This window comes from Triticum dicoccoides, chromosome 3B (genome assembly GCF_002162155.2).
Source record: "Triticum dicoccoides isolate Atlit2015 ecotype Zavitan chromosome 3B, WEW_v2.0, whole genome shotgun sequence".
NCBI lineage: Eukaryota > Viridiplantae > Streptophyta > Magnoliopsida > Poales > Poaceae > Triticum > Triticum dicoccoides.
This window is the reverse complement of record NC_041385.1, coordinates 137,945,815-137,963,264: the sequence shown is the minus strand read 5'-3', so window position 1 is coordinate 137,963,264 and position 17,450 is coordinate 137,945,815. Positions and strand designations below refer to the sequence as shown.

Below are 17,450 nucleotides of genomic sequence, written 5' to 3'. Positions count from 1 at the left end.
CCCCCCCCCCCTGGTTCTCGATCTGGATTTGGATTTCTTGTTTGTGGGTGTAATCTTTGGCTGCACAAGATGTACGGCGCTGAGTATCTTTTACACCTTGTGTTAACATATATACACACACTCCAGTTTCTGACTTCACTTATGTTGACTGACTGCAGGTTGTTGAGATTATTGATCGGTATGATCATGCATGTGTCCCACCTAACATGACTGATAATAAGCTTGCGTACATCCAGAATGAGGCTATATCCAAAGAGTGCACAAGGACTCTCACGGTAATACATAACTGAACGATTTTCTTACAGTATTTTTTCAAGTTTCTAGAATTGTGTTGCGTGTGCAGCTATCAGCAAGCACCTTCTATCAGTCTCTTAGCCAAAATGAGATCTGGGTGTTACCATGCAGGTTACAAAGGATACGAAGCAGCCAATTTATGCCTACTACCAACTTGACAACTTTTATCAGAATCATAGGAGGTATAGTCTTATTTGATGTTTTTAGTCAATAACTTCTGGAGCAACTTATTTGATGTTTTCAGTCAATAAAATGGGATTATTGTCCCTTCACACACGGAGGTACTCCCCCTCTCCCCTCTGTGCCCTCTCACTTCCCCGGCCTCTTTCTCTTCCCGCGTTCTCGATCTGGCGCCACCACACATCGTGATTCTAGATCGGGCTGCATCTCTCACTGCCAAAAGAGAGCATGGCTGGTGTGGTCTTCATGAAGAGGAGCAAGGGAGGATGACTAGGACGGGCATGGGAAGGAGCAGCCAGGCCAGAGCTCCGGCGTCGCTCGCGTCATGGTGGAATGGAGCCGACCATCACTATGGGCTGCTGCTCGTGGGTCGTCGTTCCCCAATCTCTGTTGCACATCTTTGGCTTCACCTGTTTTCTTCTGCCTCTTGTCCCCCCCCCCCTGGTTCTCGATCTGGATTTGGATTTCTTGTTTGTGGGTGTAATCTTTGGCTGCACAAGATGTACGGCGCTGAGTATCTTTTACACCTTGTGTTAACATATATACACACACTCCAGTTTCTGACTTCACTTATGTTGACTGACTGCAGGTTGTTGAGATTATTGATCGGTATGATCATGCATGTGTCCCACCTAACATGACTGATAATAAGCTTGCGTACATCCAGAATGAGGCTATATCCAGAGAGTGCACAAGGACTCTCACGGTAATACATAACTGAACGATTTTCTTACAGTATTTTTTCAAGTTTCTAGAATTGTGTTGCGTGTGCAGCTATCAGCAAGCACCTTCTATCAGTCTCTTAGCCAAAATGAGATCTGGGTGTTACCATGCAGGTTACAAAGGATACGAAGCAGCCAATTTATGCCTACTACCAACTTGACAACTTTTATCAGAATCATAGGAGGTATAGTCTTATTTGATGTTTTCAGTCAATAACTTCTGGAGCAACTTATTTGATGTTTTCAGTCAATAAAATGGGATTATTGTTTGTTAGTTATGGGTCCTTATGGAAGTCTATATTTGACCTATTGTGTTGACATCAGTTCACAATTTTATTTTCCAGTTCATGCCCCGGTCAAATCTAGAGCTATGCATGCCTATGTCATCTCTCACAGATCACTGTTCTTTTCATTCCTCCAATTGAAACCATGGCTGCCAGTATTGAGGTCACTTGCTATTCCTGCTTTTACTAATGTAAATTTTACTTATTTGTTTTGGTGGCTTAGGTGAACGCCCACAACCCGCCTTTGATTCTTGAGGTGTATTGTGTACTCTAAGATACATTGCCCTTGATGCTTTTCGTGATTTGGCATGGATGTTTGGTTCCTATTAATTTAAAGGTTGTAGTAATGACATTTTCTTTATCATACTAATGAATTTACAGCTTAATCTATCATGCATAATAATGGAATTTTTGGTTCCTGTTAATTTGGGGTGTAGCCAATCTCCTCTCTCTCACACAATCTGAATTTTTTAGCCATGCGTTTCAGCTCATAAAGGCTGAACTATATCTGATTTTTTGCTGCATGTTTCAGGGTCAGGATTCTGTACTAGACGTGATGAGATAAAATGAGGTCTGAATTTTTTAGCCATGCTTTCTTAGCTCATGAAGGCAGGAGCATATGTGATTTTTCTGTACCACCTTCCCGCGGCTCTGAGGATTTTGTCTGCTCGCTGCCTCTCCGCTATTTATTTGTTGTGTCTACTGCATTGTTTGTTCTGCCACCCTTTTCCTCAGTTGCTAGCGGGGGGCCTTGGCTTATCGTATTGTTTGTTGCCTTCCTCTCATAGGTTCGTTGGTATTGTAAACCATTTTTGTTGTAGTAATAACTACAATGTCAAATAAATTTACATTTCACCTTGCTTCCACTATTATTCAAGTTTTTCCCTGCTTATTGGTCGTACTAGCAAGATGGTTTTTGTTTTTTTACCGTGTCTAACATAGTGTATTTCTACGATTTTTCTCTGTTAAAACATATCCACTTCCATGCTCTTTTCTCTATTTTAGTACACAATAGTATGGCTGCATACTACCAATTGCAGAAATTATTCATTTGCCACTAAAATATATATTTTCCTATTCACAAATTAAATAACAACAAAGATGAAGTTGGTCCCCGGATGCCTAATATGTTCTTTCATATCCTGGTCAGTTTACCAGGTAACAGAATTAATACTTCTTGTTGGTTCAATAGTCAATACCAGTGTTGTGAGAAAATTCCTTACGGTTGTTGTATTTTGGTAGCTTCTTCTTTTGCAAGTGGCAAATTACTGTTATGTATATGTGGAATCCTATTAAATCTGTGCATTGGTTTCAGTCATACTTTTCTAAATGGAGTATAGTTCAAGACTGTTTTGTTCATTAAATCATTCCTTCTACCTTCCAAGTGTGTCGTTGGCACACCTCAAATTACTTCTACTTATACATGTATTCAATGTTTGGCGGCTCGATCCGCTCCTGGATCGGGAGAGGAGGAAGGGAGGTGGGGGCCGGCCGTCTCTGTGCCTCCTCGACGCCGAGCTGCGGCTGCTCCGTGTGTGCGCGCTCTCTCTCTCTCAGGTACTCTCTCTCTCTCGATCTGAGAGGAAACGATGCAGCCACAGCCTCCTGCACCCCCTTCTCTCTCGCCGATGCTGCTCCCCAACCACTGTGCTGTGACGTTGCTTCCCAAATTGGTCGTTGTCTCGTCTCCTCTGACCTCAATACCGTCCTGGGCGGCGCTGGTACCGAGGTGCCACCTCTGCCTCCACCCCCACTGGGCAAGGAGCTCGAGGTGTTTGGGGGATTCTTGTCCCTGATGTTAATTAGGGTGACTATTTCTGTTTGGGTAATTTGGGGTCACGAATTTGATGCTTGTGTTAAATTCTTGTTGTATCATTTTTTGTGCCCATTAAATACATTTACCATTTTATGACTTGAATTTGCGGCCAGAGAATACAGGTCAATTATTCTTCACTAATTCATTTCCTTGTAGTACAGTTGTGTTAGTTATTTGCTTGCAAGATAGCATCTTCCTGAATGATTTCTTTATATTTTTCAGATAAGGAGAACTTTAACCTTGCGCCCACCTATGGCAATATTGCCCTCTTTATATTCTCCCTCGCTCATCAGCAGCAGCGATGGTGGCGTCATTGTCGGCCTTGCAGCATGTGGCATAATCATGTCCATTGCCTACTCTGGGGCAGATCTTTGAAAGTAAGGGATTTCATGCTTACGTGCAAAATGTTTTCTATAATTTTGTGACGTGTAGCCTTTTACTGTTGGAAGGAGGATACTACATGTGGTTCTTTGCCCCCACCTGCGTTTTTTTATCTATATACATTGGGTAAATGTTCTTTTTTTTATTGATGGTTGATTGATACTTAGCTGTTTGTCAGTTTATAAATCATCATAAAAGGAGAAGAATCAACTTTGGCACAGTGGATATATGTTGTTTGCAGAAATTTAATGTCCTCTTCTTCTTTGTAGGTTCCAAGTTGGTTAATGTTGATTTTTGCTCATGCACAACCCATCATAGGAATTAGTAGGATCCTCTTCGATGGATGTAAGGACTGCAACAGGTAAATGTCTTCTGTTTTCACATTTGAAATTTATAGCTTGAACCCTTCATTGAGAAAGCATGCCCTAGGTGTGGCCATGAGTAAGAATAAATGAGGGTCAACAATTGTAGAGCATGGATACAGACATGACTAAGACTTACTGTTTGTTGTGATGCTCCTGCTTTGTCTCTTTGATATATAGATTCCTAAAATCATCTTTGTTGGTTTGGATGATTTTGCAGGTTTCTTTCAGCAGCCTGGGGTTGTTAAGAAGAGGGTCGGGATTGCTCTGGGCAGATGCTTAAATTCCTGGATGTAAACGCACACTTGTCTCCTACACAGGCCAAAATACTATTGGAGGTGTGTGTGTAGTTCTAATTTACTAACATTCTTCTTTCTTTTACCACTGACTGCATCTGACAAATGAACTGTGTGGTTGCTTTCAGATAAGGATACCCGCACTGCTGCTGTTGCGTTTGGTTAGGGAGGGTGAGCTTCTTCTTTTATTCAGTTTAATCAATGTTCGATCCCCGCTGCTGCTGTTGTCTGCTGATTTGTTCTTGTTTGTTTCTTCTTCTTTGTTGTTGTTTGTAGGGCTTCTTCGTCTGCTTTGCCGTGCGGTGGCTGTGCGGCTGCTTGTTCCTTCTTGTCCGGTGTACATGAGAAGCTCCAATTTTGTCGGCAATAGCCACTGGAGAAAGTAGTGATTGGGTTTATATGGGATAGTTATGTATGTCCATTGTGTGATGGGAAATACAATGCAGTGGTTAATTGTCACATGGCTTCTCAATAGTGGCTTCTCAGTAAAAAAAAAGTTATATGATGTATGATAGCCATGAGTATGATGATTTTTCGGATGGGCGGTAAGCTTCCCATGTTTGATGTTTTTTTTTACTTTTTAAAATTGAACGATGCTGGTGAGAATAGTACTGTGGTGTACACTTCTATTTGGTCATATATTTTGTCCTTTTTTGGTTCTCAGTGTGGATATATGGTCCCCATTTTTTTATTTTGTTCTATTTAATTTGGTTCTATAAGATTAAGATCCATACTTATCTTTAATCTGATGTTGTTCATGTATATGATGTCCTTCGATTTTAGGAATAGTATCTTATGTTGAATGTATTCTTCCTTTGTCAAATTTTTGTGGTATCTACCTCAGGACTTGCCTTTAAAATAGGTAAAATTGGTATCGTTGCTGAAACCTTTTTTTTACTTGGTGAAATCCTAATTTTAGCAACACTTATGGTTTCACATGATCTTTACTCTTGCTCAAACATAAAGTTATCAAATAATGTAAAAAAAAATTCAACACGAACATGGTTTTCAAACGGGTCTTTGCGCCATTTGGCGCAACGGGTCATCTAGTCGTTCTAAAACACCCCCATTCCTTCTCTTCCTATCAATTTAATCCGGACCCACTCTGGACCATTTTCAGAAACCACTCTAAACCATTTTCTGAAAATTGATAGGAAGAGAGTGATTTTCATAACAGCGGCTGCAGCCCCCAGGGTTAATTAGAACCTAAAATGTTTCCTTTAGTTTATGAAAAAGGTCTAGAGTGGTTTCTGCAGCTGCTGTTATGTTTCATTGATTCAGTCCTATAGTTGGATAGTTCCAGTGGATTTTACTAAATGGTTTTGTAGATTTAATTAGTGAAAAGGCCTCAATTGGTTTATGCAACATTGCTTGTCTGCTGGCAGTTGGAGCATACTAGGTAAATGGGCCTTGCCGTGAGTCGTGGTGCAACAGTGACCTCGATTGGCAGGGCAATGGTCAGATACGAGTCAGCACCAAAGATGACTGTAAGCACTCAAAAAAGTTTACCACGCTAGAGCTATGTCAGGTGCCTACTGTTCTTTTGTGCTTTTTGTTTTCTATTTCCCGTCAGAAGCTCATTCCATAATCAATTTGCAGGTTGTACGGGGGCAGTTGATGAATATACTTGTGACACTTATACTCAGGTAAATTACTAATCATTCAAATCACTAATAATCAGGTAAAGCACAATAATAAGCCCACTAGTCATAGAAGAGGAAAAATAACCACAAAGTGAAAATAGATTGTGAAAATTAGATGGCTCAGACGATGTAAAAGACAGAATCGGACGACCAGCGAGTTTTCAATCTGGGGGAGCTCGGAGTAGCCGAGTTGCCCAGCCAGATTAATTTTTATTGGGCATTCAGATTCTTATTTTGCGTTTCGTAGATTTTTAGCTGGGTGTATAAACATACACACGCACACTGACTTCAGATTTCAGTGACGGGGGTAAATTATTGTGCCATATGTATTGTTGCCATATTTAGTAATCATGCATATACATGTACATTGGTTTTTATCAAATGTACATGTGCTCCTGTAGCATATCTTCAGGTTTGGGGATTTAAATGCCCTTTGTTTTGTGTACCAGGTGGTTAACTGAGATTTTGTTTGCTTATTCTACTGTTTTTTTAGCAATGCCGACAAACATGGTTTATGATGATATTGGTGGTCTGAAGCTTTAGATCGTCGGGGCTGCTCTCATTCGTTCAATTTGCCAGTGATCCTTCCATTCTACTGCTGCTCATTATTATCATATGAAGGAGGTGTTCTTCCGTTACAATACTCCTGACGTGTTTCATGAAATGTCTATGAGCTGGTATGTTGTTCATTCTCTTATTTTTTCTTCTACTTGCAGGCTGATCTATGTTCTCTGTTTGTTGGGTCCTTCGTGTCATTATGAACAAGGTTGGGTCTCTCTTGCTCAGTTTTTGTCTACTAAAAGTGATGTGAGCTGATGTGCTTGTTTGGGCGGTCTCCCTGTGTGTGTGATATTTGTTTGCATATCAACCCTGTGCTTGAAACTTACTTGCATATCATGATATCAAACGAGGATGTGTTCTTGTTTACCTCTTGAATAGACAGATCTTGGTGCATTACTGGTACCGTGCCTCTAGGTGGTCAGCGAGGGTCGCACTTGCGCTATGCTTCCCTCTGGATTCTAGCATGGTGTTCGGGTGCCTAGCTTAGTTCAGTTCTGAGTCGAAAGCAGCGAAATCATATGTTTCTGAATCTTGGATATACCTTACAATGCAGCGGCCCATTCTTGTTGTGCCTGGACTGGCTAGATCGATTAGAGTTTGTCTAATATGCCTTCGGTAATCAGCAGCAACACACGAGATCCTGGAACCTGCATTAGTTATTGTTTGCACAATAATTACTTATTGATATCATTACCAGGCTATCCGAGCCATCAATCCCCGGACACCACTTGGTTTCCTTGCCCATTTATTCATCGGATCTGTACACAATCGACAAGATTGACTTCAGATCTTACATAAGGTTTCATAAAGATAGTTCAGAACCTAAGCTATACAAAGTTTTACAAACGAAATCTACACAAACTCATGGATTTGAAACTGAAAGATATTATGTGATGCATCTCTCCAAAAATCCAGCATAATTATATAGAGGAAACATATATTCCCAGAAATTTACGGTCGCGGTTGAGAGCAACGGCGAGTGTAGAGCAAGCCTGTGGGAGAGTTTTTCTGAAAGCAAGCCCTCAGCTCGCCCCGACAACCTTTCCCTGTCAGCTTCGCTCCCCTCTTCCTCCTCTTTGCTTAGAATTGTTTTATTGTCATTCATATTCTGTATTAAATTCTGATGAGGTTTCTGCTTGTTAGATTAAATTCTAGCCAAGACTAAACTGTAGCCACAAGAAGGCAGGATTCTACTTATTTAGTCTAAAAAAGAGTTTTTGACTTATTTGATTAGATTCTAAGTCAGCTTTTGGGGGGACTTTAGATACAATCTGTTAGTTGAAAAAAATATGTGTTCTTGCGCTTGAGAAATTGCTGCCAGTGTTACTGTATCATATATGAATATGTACAAGGCATCAGAAAGCACAAGTAGCAGGAACAATTAGTTCAGTTTTAATATTATAGTGCTACTCATCCTAAATTGTGTTAAATCAATCTGCTAGACTATGGTGATGACAGAGGGGTACTGTTTTTTAAAATTATTTCTTTGTTCCAATTATAAAGGGCCCTCTGCAAGGATATTTATTTCATCATGTGTAGAAGTTTAGTTGGACAGATATTGTTCGTCAGTTTCTTAGTGCGTGCCTAGCTGTTTCCCCTTTTTACATTGCTTATTTTCTATAGGATTTCTTGAAAGATAATAGCTTGCTTCAACAATTGTAGAACGATCATGGTTTCTTTGCATTCCTGTACTTTTATACGATTAACAATTTCATGGCTATCCTGTGTAAGAAACAGACATCATTGGCATTAGCCAATGCATTTGCGTTAAATGCCCTGTTGGCCGAGTGATGTAGTCCTATTGTGAAGATGCTTATTGTTTCATTTCTGTAATGTAGGAACATGTATAACCTTTCAAGTTCACTGATGTGGTTACCACTACAACACACGTCCCTCTAAGGACCAAGGGTGGGCATGATCTTCTACAAGGTTGTCTGTGACTATTAGTACGGGATCAACTTTGCGGTGTCCCCATCGCTTCAAGTCAAGCTAATAGAGCTAAATGGGTATCCAATTTTAGAAAGCACACTTAAGAAACATGCACACGTGTCTTTAGATCCTATGGAGCATTCCTAATAATGACCATCTATTTAACTATCTTGGATCATTACCATTACAAAATGCAGCATGGCATTCATAATGTTCAGTTATTCATAAATGTGGCATTTAATTATTCTCTTGGCATGATATTTAAGCATGTTGCATATACCAATCTGTTGATAATTCAATTATTGATTCTGATGTACAAACATGCAAAACCATTGCCTGTTTGGATGATGCACATGAGTATGTTTTTGTTAGTTTTCGGTGATGTATGTCGTGAAGCGGGACGGGCGGACGGAGACGGTGCACTTCGACAAGATCACGGTGTGGTTCAAGAAGCTCAGCTATGGGCTCAGCCAGGAGCACCGCGACCCCGTGCTCGGTCTGCGTCAGGGTATACATGGGCGTCACCACCAGCCAGCTCGACGAGCTCGCCGCCGAGACCGCCGCCGCGCTCACGGCCTCCCAGCCTGACTATGCCTCCGTACGTTCCCTCTTTCGATCTGTCTCTCCCCTTCCGGTCCGTTCCGTTCCCCCTCACGGTGCCCGTGTTCGTATGTCCTGGTCTGACGTATGTGCGTGTGTGGTTCTCCTGCAGCTCGCGGCAAGGATTGTTGTGCCCAACCTGCCGCCAAGTGGAAATAGTCTGTGTGGCGCTTGTAAATAGAGAGCATTCTGGTAGAAAGGTACAGGAAAGAATAGGGAAACTTCTGTCATTTTCTTTGGTCTCTGAAAAATAAATGGTGATATGGGCTGATACATTGCTAAATTACATGATACAAACTCACTTCTTTTTTTATTTTTGGTTTACATTGTTGTGCTACAATGGCTCTCCTAGGAATGTTCTTTCATGCTTTGATGTGCACAATCCAGAAAGTGCATGCATCCAGAAACCAAATAGGATTTTTTATGTGTTATCTTCTCTTAAATCTTGTGCTTGTCCAATAAGAATAAGGTTTGGTGGTATTGCCTTTGTCTGTCACCTGGTAGATTTCAGACTTCAAGCTAGCTGCAGTTATTTCAGGTTCTATGTGCAAATCCTTGGTGTGACATGATTGGTAACTGACCATGAATACGTTGCAATCTGATATGTCTAATTCTTGATTTATGTGGTACCATCGTCTAAAAATTGGTCCTAAAGATACATGACCATGAATACGTTGCAATCTGATATGTCTAATTCTTGATTTATGTGGTACCATCGTCTAAAAATTGGTCCTAAAGATACATGATGTTTTTGTACAAAGTTGAGACAGTTATTTTGGAACGGAGGGAGTATTAGATTATTTTGTTCCTTTTTAATTTGGTTCTAAAATATAGTTTCAGAGTGATCATTTTGCATCAGCCAAGCTTGCCCTTGTTACAAATAATTGTTCTGTTGTCCTCAATTCACTTTCTCGGTTTTTTAATGCTACAAGTATTATTGGTCCAGTTTTTTTTAGTTATTCATCATGCCATTTTTCTTTCTGCCTTTGTAGCTGAAAGATTAGCAAGACTGGCTAAATTCTGAACATGTTCCATGTGAGAGAAATAGCATGTTGATTTCATCTTGAAATAATCATAGCTGAGGGACGAGCTTCGTAACTAAGGGTCATGTGTAGAGCTGAAGGAAGAAGTTGCGAGGCTTGGAACTCTCCTTGTGAAGGGCTCAGGACAGCAGTGAGGACAATGCCTCTTTAGTTGTAATTGTGATACTCCTGATCTGCAAGTAAACACTCCTGTGATACTAAATGTTGGTTGTTAGTACAGAGGTGGTGACATTAGTTGGTTCTCTGGTATTGATTTCATGATTTGTGGTTAATACATGATGTAATACAATCCACACTGCATTATATTTCCAGTTACATCTTTTACTTACTCACTACTAACATTCTTTCTAATTCGCTTCTTGCGCCATTGGCGCAACCGGGTCATCTAGTATAGTAAAAGGACGTGCCCCTAAGGTTCTGACCAAGCATAGGTGGTAGAAATAGAAATCCTTTGCACTGATGAGAAATTAAAGGTGGCTACAAAATCGCAATCGCCTGTAATGTTTCCTGCATTGTCCTAACCACCTCTGTACTGCATTGAGGAGAAAACAAAATAAGAGTTTCTTTTAAAAATTCATTAACTTTTTGTTGGACCATGATCATCTATCAATTATTATTTTTGTCCACTTTTTCTTACAATGTGTGTTATATTATTTTAGATACACGTTACACCCATCTAACATGAAACTGATTTTTATGCATTCCTATAAATACACCTAAGATTCATCGACTCCCTCTCCGTCAAAATATATAACACCCTTCAAATTTTGATTCTAAATTTTACTATGCATCGTAATAACAAAATGTAAGTTATATGCAATGACAATTATAGCATTTGAAACTCCATATAAGTATGCATATTGTGTTATAGTTTTTATCCTATAGATCATATTTTTTAGTCAAAGTTAGGTTCACAATTTGATGAGGTATTGCATATTTGGAAGGAAGGGGTATATATAATTTAGTGTTATAGAACCTCACTTGAGTTTTATCGTAAGTACTTCAGCGACTTGTATTGTTCTATGATGTGGCAGTATATTCCCGCTCTTTTTAATTCTACTAGTCTTTTCTAACAAATAAGACCTACATGATATAAGTGAAGACATCATTTGAACAATTAAGAAATAAAATCAAATTAAACATATGGCCTTTTAACCATTCTCCATCAACACGGCTCATTAAACAGGTGTGGAACAAGCCAATATTTCTGGACATTTTTATTGTCAGAGCTTCGATCATTTGGAAGGAAACAAAGAACAAGTTTGTAAGGGGGATCCCTTAAAATCATCGTTCATGATGCAAGAGATTAAAAAAAGAATTTTCCCTTCTGGCCCAAAGGGTCAAGCCTACCCTAGTGCAGTTCACTTCCTCATGTGATGCGCATGTCCCTTGGCGATGGAGTCATGTCCAACCAGAGCCCGGATGTCCGACTGTGCACTTCCTGTGGCAGCTCAGCATTCGACTTGCACTTCCACCTTCGTTTCCCTCACGAATGGTGTAGGTGTACTCTTGTGCTTGCACTCATCCTCGACTCATGTAACGATCGTCTCGAACCTATACATGCATCAGGGGTCAAGTAGTATACCATCCTCGAAGGGCGCAAATAGACACTCTAAAAGGAGAAGATTCACCTTCGCATATGTGATGCACGTGTCCCTTGCTGATGGAGCCGTGTCCATGGCGATGCACCTAGGATGCTCCATACCAACTTATCAACTGTCTACTACAATAAGGTTTGTTTTGTTTCCATCAGAGGGGCGATGATGGTGGTGCTCCTTTGGATCTCTCCAGTGCTTGTTGTCGTACCTAGGCGGTCTATGGACCTGTATGTAATTTATGTTTCTCTTGGTATTATTTGTGCTTCCTTGATAGTTTATGAATAGATTAGAAGTTTTTCCCACAAGAAAACGTACTACGTATGTTGTATGGACTATAGACCTCTTATGTCCATGTATGACATTTTGATCAACATATTATGGATCTCATATGTTCTTTTCTATCTACAACCCAAACAACCTGTTTACTCACTACTACAGGAATGCCTAGCAGTGGCGGGTGGGAAAAGGCTAGCAGTGGCGGGCAAGGCTCCTAGGGCCGCCCGCCACCGACCTCCTGCCACTACTATTATGGCATCAGTGGCTGGCGGGCGCCCGCCACTGGTGGGTGTAGTCTAGTGGCTGGCACTATTTGTTGCCCGCCACAACAGTTTTCTCCGCCCGCCATTGGTAGTGGTCTTGGCATATAGTAGAATTGATGTCGCGTCAGCATTTTTGGCTATCGTCCCATCATTTTAATTAGGTGGCTAGAGTATTTAGCACTCAATCATCACATTGCAATACAAATATAGAATGTTGTCTCATCATTCAAATAATCATGCAGCACATTAATTGTTACAATGTCGCCATAATAAATAAGAGTAATAGTGAAGCAAAGTAGTTGAGTATAGAAAGTGTCAGAGAAAAAAACATGTGTGTCTTGAGTAGGCTACTCGCTGGCAACCAATGACGAGAATGTGTCTTGGACTCGGTGAACTTGTTCTTCATGTGACTGTGGCGCGGAGTGGTACTTCCCATCCTCATTTACAACCTCCTTGTTGATGATTTTGGCCAGCACCTTTCGAATACGCTTAGGCTCACATAATAATTCCCTTATGGAAATGTCCTTCTCCATATCCTTAGACCACTTGATGATCTGGCTATGATTTCGTAAATATTAACTTTTCTTCAAATAGTCGGTCATGACAACCATTGCAAAGTAGCCGGACATATGGAAGGTTCTGACATTTGGTTCTTGATAGAAAAATGAACTTGAATTCTGAGTACTGCGTTATCTTGTTATTGAAGTTCTTCCACTTGCTTAGAGCATCATTGAGAACCAACTTCAATTTTGTTCATTGCTTCTAAGGGTCTCTCTTTGAATTGAAGAAACATGCCAAGCCCTACATCAACAATAGTGCGATTACGATCCAATGTTGGTCACTGCGCAATAAACAAAGAAATAAGTATGGATGAGATCAAACTAGAAGGTTAACTATATAGGTTTCATAATAAATGAGTGAACGTTAAAAACTTACTTGTCACAATATGGCAATAGAAAGGTGTCCTTTTGCGGGTGAATCGAAATCATGACGGGAATAGGTAGTTTGAGATGAGCTCTTGGCTAATTACAGATTCGAGGTTGTGGCGGTTAAGTAAAAAGGATCAAGTAAAGACACTTTACTATGCCCGAGTAGGGGGTCTAACTATCGATGAAGTGCCCAAAGCCTCATTAACACCTAAGATAGTGCACTCACATAGAAGGTATTTGCATGGATCACCTCATTAATTGGCACATCAATTATATTGGCCGAAAACTGAAGGTCGAAATTATAACCTTGTAGAACTTTGGACCTGTAACCTTGTTGACCTTCTTCTTTTGATCTACGTACCACGTCGTTGTGTAGAACATTAAGATCTGTCGTGAGGGTCATCAACGTAGAGTCCAATAGCGACGATTCACTGGGTTTATACTGATTCCATTTATGTCCTTCGGGGAAGAAAATTGGCATAGGTGGCTTGTCTGCGGTTGGTCCACAATCAACTGGTAGATCCTACCTCGCTGATTGTGGAATATCCTTAGCTATGTTGTCTCCAGTGTTGTCAATGTTGAAAAGGGGGTCAAGGTTCGCGAAGGCGGGATCAAAGTCATTACCTGAGAATCTGTGTGGACTAATCTCCTCTATATCACCGAGTGGCCACTTAAGCAGGTACGCACCCCCCTATTACTTGTCCTAACATAGTGATGCCTTCATCAGGGGGTGAGGCAACAAATAGTATTCAAAGCCCGGCATTACGTACTGAACTAGTACCCTCGTCATGTCCAGTGGTAGGACGACCCCGTGCATCATTCTAGTACCATCTGTAAATGGAATTATTTGCCCCTTGACAACCTTCCTCGGCACGCCATTTACTTTGGCTAGCAACCAACATGAAACATCCTGCGATGCTTGTGGCTGTTGGGTGCTACTATACAGATGATGCTCATGGCCAGCCGGGAATATTTCAGCTAGCCTTCTTTGAATTGCTGCATCTACTTTGGCATCGATCTTGTCATCAACCTTGATTTTCCTTCTATATTTTTTTAACTCTTTGGTTTGAGAATACGCTGGTCCCACAACATCCTACCTTCTCCCAACACACGTCCAGCCTTGGGCTTCCTGTCAACCCCAAATCCCTCGTTCTCAGCCCATGTAAGATGGTCTTCATACCTATAGCCGTAGGGAGATTCATCAACACCAAGTCCAATTACTCCTTCATTTTCTCTACAAAAAGTACAAAAGTTGTGGTAAATGATGAGTATGATAATAATTGTAGTAGCTACTAATTATTAGTCTTCAATGAAATTACCAGGCTCTCCTCCATCGAGCAAAGTTGCGGCGTCGGGAGGACGAACTCGTTAGTCTCTGGGTCTCGAACTGCACGGGCCCTTAGGAAATGGAAGTCACGCAGACGATCTTGATGTTCCAAGAATGGGTGTGGTTTACCCGTGGCTTCGAAGTTAACAACCTCCTTCTCCCACTTGGATATTGTAGCTTTGTAACCACCAGGGCCCAGAAGGTGGTTGCCTGGCAGATTTTTTTGTAAATTACGAAAATGATCGCTTACCTCCTTCCTTGACTCACTTCCCGATGATTCAAAAATCTTCGTCCATTCTTCGTGATCCATACTTGGATTGAGCCACTTAACGGTCTCGAAGTCCTTGTCCATGAGATTGCAACTGGGACTGGTCTTCCAGTCCCTAAACATTTTCGACCATTTTGATATGGCATACTCTTCGGTCTTTTTTTAGAGTCACACAGAAATGCATAACTCTGGTGTAACGCTTCGAGTAGCTTCTGCTTATGTCTGCCTATATCCTTGCAACCGATCGAGACGTTTTTTTTCTCAAGATGCAACCTAGCATTTTACTATATGTCTTTGCCGCGACATCTAGGGAGATGGGCTCTCATGTTTGGCCAATACGGTTATTATAATGATACCTTCGTGAAGCTTGTTCGGTTGCCTAGCCCTTATGCGTGGTCTTGTTGCCGGTGGAGGTGCCAAATGAAGTCTCATCGACGTAGCTCATTTCTTCTTGCCCGATGGGTGGTTCTTCATGATGGTCGTTGCCCGTCTCGACGTCTGTGGTGCCCATCTCAATGTCAAGGTTGTTGTCATTGAGTTCATCTTAAAATGATGCTCCCGTGTGGGGATCCATTCCTCCAACTGCAAAATTGACAAAGTGTTAAAATTTTGGCATGATCTTTGCTAAAAGTAGGGCATATTGAGTGACAGAAATTTGACGAAATAGAAATTAAACAACATTTCTCATATTAATTCATTCAAATTGTTGGGACACTGATCTTAAGTCACACCGATCTAGCATGTAACACATCATATCACTTTGTGGCCTCACGCACGGTAACCCACGGCTGCCACCTTACCTTGGTCGGGACCGTTTGCGCCTTTTGGCTCACATATATGATTGTGTCGCTAGCATCCATATGAGAGAGAACTCGGACTGACATGACTAGTCATAAACCCAAGGTGGCCAAACTTATAATGACAGGCATACGTAACCCAGCAATGAACATGTCGGTCATCAACGTATGAACCCAAGTCGTAGCAAGCTACAAGGACTTAAAGGAACAACACGTGACATTTCCCTGATGGGACAGGCATATGAACAAACAAGGATACATGTTTCCCAACCCAAGTGTTAAGGAGCAGTAGCGAACTACCATGGCTCAATGGAAGCATCATGAGACATTTCCCCGTAGGGAAGGCTACCAAGAATAAACAAATAGGTTTTGGATCCCACACATATCAATACACATTACACGTATGCGTAACATGCAAGTATGTGTTGTACAACATGGAATCACCACATAACTCAACAACTCATACAGATAAAGGCGTAGAAGAGCCATCATACAAACAGGGTTCACATGACCCAACATACAAAGAATACAGGCAATGGAAGCATAATATGTCTTCCTATAGACAACTACAAATAAAAAAGGCAGAGAAGCCTAACTTTCTACAAGACGCTCCCAAGGGTACAAGATCATAGCTGATGTAACAAGCTAATCATCGAAGTCCAATCAAAACTACTAGCTAGACAGAAGTCTCACCTGCAAAACATAAATTAAGAAAACGTGAGTACAAAGGTACTCAGCAAGACTTACATAATATCCTATCATACATGCATTAGTATCAAGAAGGCAATACGGGGTTTAACTGCAGCAAGCCATCTTTGACTCAGTGGCTATCATATTCTATGAGTACGAGTAACTTCTTTGATGTAAGATAGCGCACACGAGTCCACTAATCACCAGAGCAATACACTACTATGGATTCTATCCCATCTCCCTACGAGAATGCCATCCATAGCACTCACAGTTATCTTGAGCATTTTAGAGTATCCACTTCAAGTTGTCGATGTACCACATAAGTATCCAAGTAGTCCATAACTGAGGAGGCGGCTATTCGAATAGATCATGTTAACCCTGCAGGGGTGTACTTCTTTACACATGCTCTCACCACTTATCACCATGTACACGTCATGTATCTCGACAACCTTCATGTGGAAGCCTAGCGAGGGTGTCGGCCACGACCTGACGAACCACAAACGACTCTAGTGCAGGTTTATGGCCTATTTGAGTATGTATCTGCAAGGGAAAGTTCGGCCAAGGTTTCTATCACGGCCTCAAACAATGTGTGCAGGGTTCCCGAGCCCACCATCCGGGTTCCACTTGGTACACTAGGCACGGTGCCTAGTCTGTCCCAATTCCACCCTGCCGGGTGCCAACTGGTAGAAAAATAGCACTGCCTACAAACACTAGAAACTAGTTGCAACTCCTGGACAGATATCAAGTCGGTTAATAGGTCAAGAGGGGCACTTAAGCATTCCAACATGTGGTAGTAGCTAGTCTTGGACAACATACAAAAAACTCAGTTCTTAAGGATGATTGCAGTGAGACAACCCATCGTGTACTCCTAGGTGGCCTCTCACCACTACCTTTACCAAATCATGTTCACACGCTTAACTTTCAACATCAGAACATGGCATAACACTCCAATTCATTCCCAATGAATCAGACCTGACATAAATCTAAGAAATAGCGGGCATAGCATAGTAGGAACACAATATGGATCAATCAACTGCTACACATCTAGTGAGCTTCAGCTATTTACTGTGGCAAAGATAGGTCATGCAGAGGAATGGGTTCAACTATCGCAACATAAAGTAGCAACAGTTGAATCGTCGTTGTCCTAATGCAGTAAAAGAGAGCACGAGCCTAAGAGTGGGTTTGTATCGG

The 17,450-nt window shown here is 41.3% G+C and overlaps 2 long non-coding RNA genes across 10 annotated transcripts in view; both read left to right on the top strand.

Annotated features, from left to right (window-relative positions):
• Positions 1-4,998, top strand: part of LOC119275179 — a 5,690-nt gene extending 692 nt beyond the window's left edge. Inside the window, exons 1-10 of one of the 8 annotated variants that reach the window (XR_005135546.1) lie at positions 12-71; positions 159-275; positions 406-476; positions 1,541-1,643; positions 2,013-3,037; positions 3,519-3,673; positions 3,947-4,038; positions 4,260-4,377; positions 4,464-4,506; positions 4,612-4,995. This is a non-coding gene — a long non-coding RNA (uncharacterized LOC119275179). Of the gene's footprint in view, positions 1-11; positions 72-158; positions 276-405; positions 477-555; positions 576-879; positions 977-1,063; positions 1,181-1,310; positions 1,382-1,540; positions 1,644-1,703; positions 1,818-2,012; positions 3,038-3,518; positions 3,674-3,946; positions 4,039-4,259; positions 4,378-4,463; positions 4,507-4,611 lie in introns of those variants that run through there. The other 7 variants (XR_005135548.1, XR_005135545.1, XR_005135541.1 and 4 more) reach the window with 7 other exon arrangements.
• LOC119275180 overlaps positions 1-10,443 on the top strand; it is a 12,823-nt gene extending 2,380 nt beyond the window's left edge. Inside the window, exons 2-8 of one of the 2 annotated variants that reach the window (XR_005135550.1) lie at positions 5,721-5,863; positions 5,935-5,981; positions 6,472-6,602; positions 6,695-6,744; positions 8,378-9,066; positions 9,181-9,268; positions 10,061-10,443. This is a non-coding gene — a long non-coding RNA (uncharacterized LOC119275180). Of the gene's footprint in view, positions 1-5,720; positions 5,864-5,934; positions 5,982-6,471; positions 6,656-6,694; positions 6,745-8,377; positions 9,067-9,180; positions 9,269-10,060 lie in introns of both variants that reach the window. The other variant, XR_005135549.1, reaches the window with a different exon arrangement.
• Positions 10,444-17,450: the final 7,007 nt, after the last annotated feature.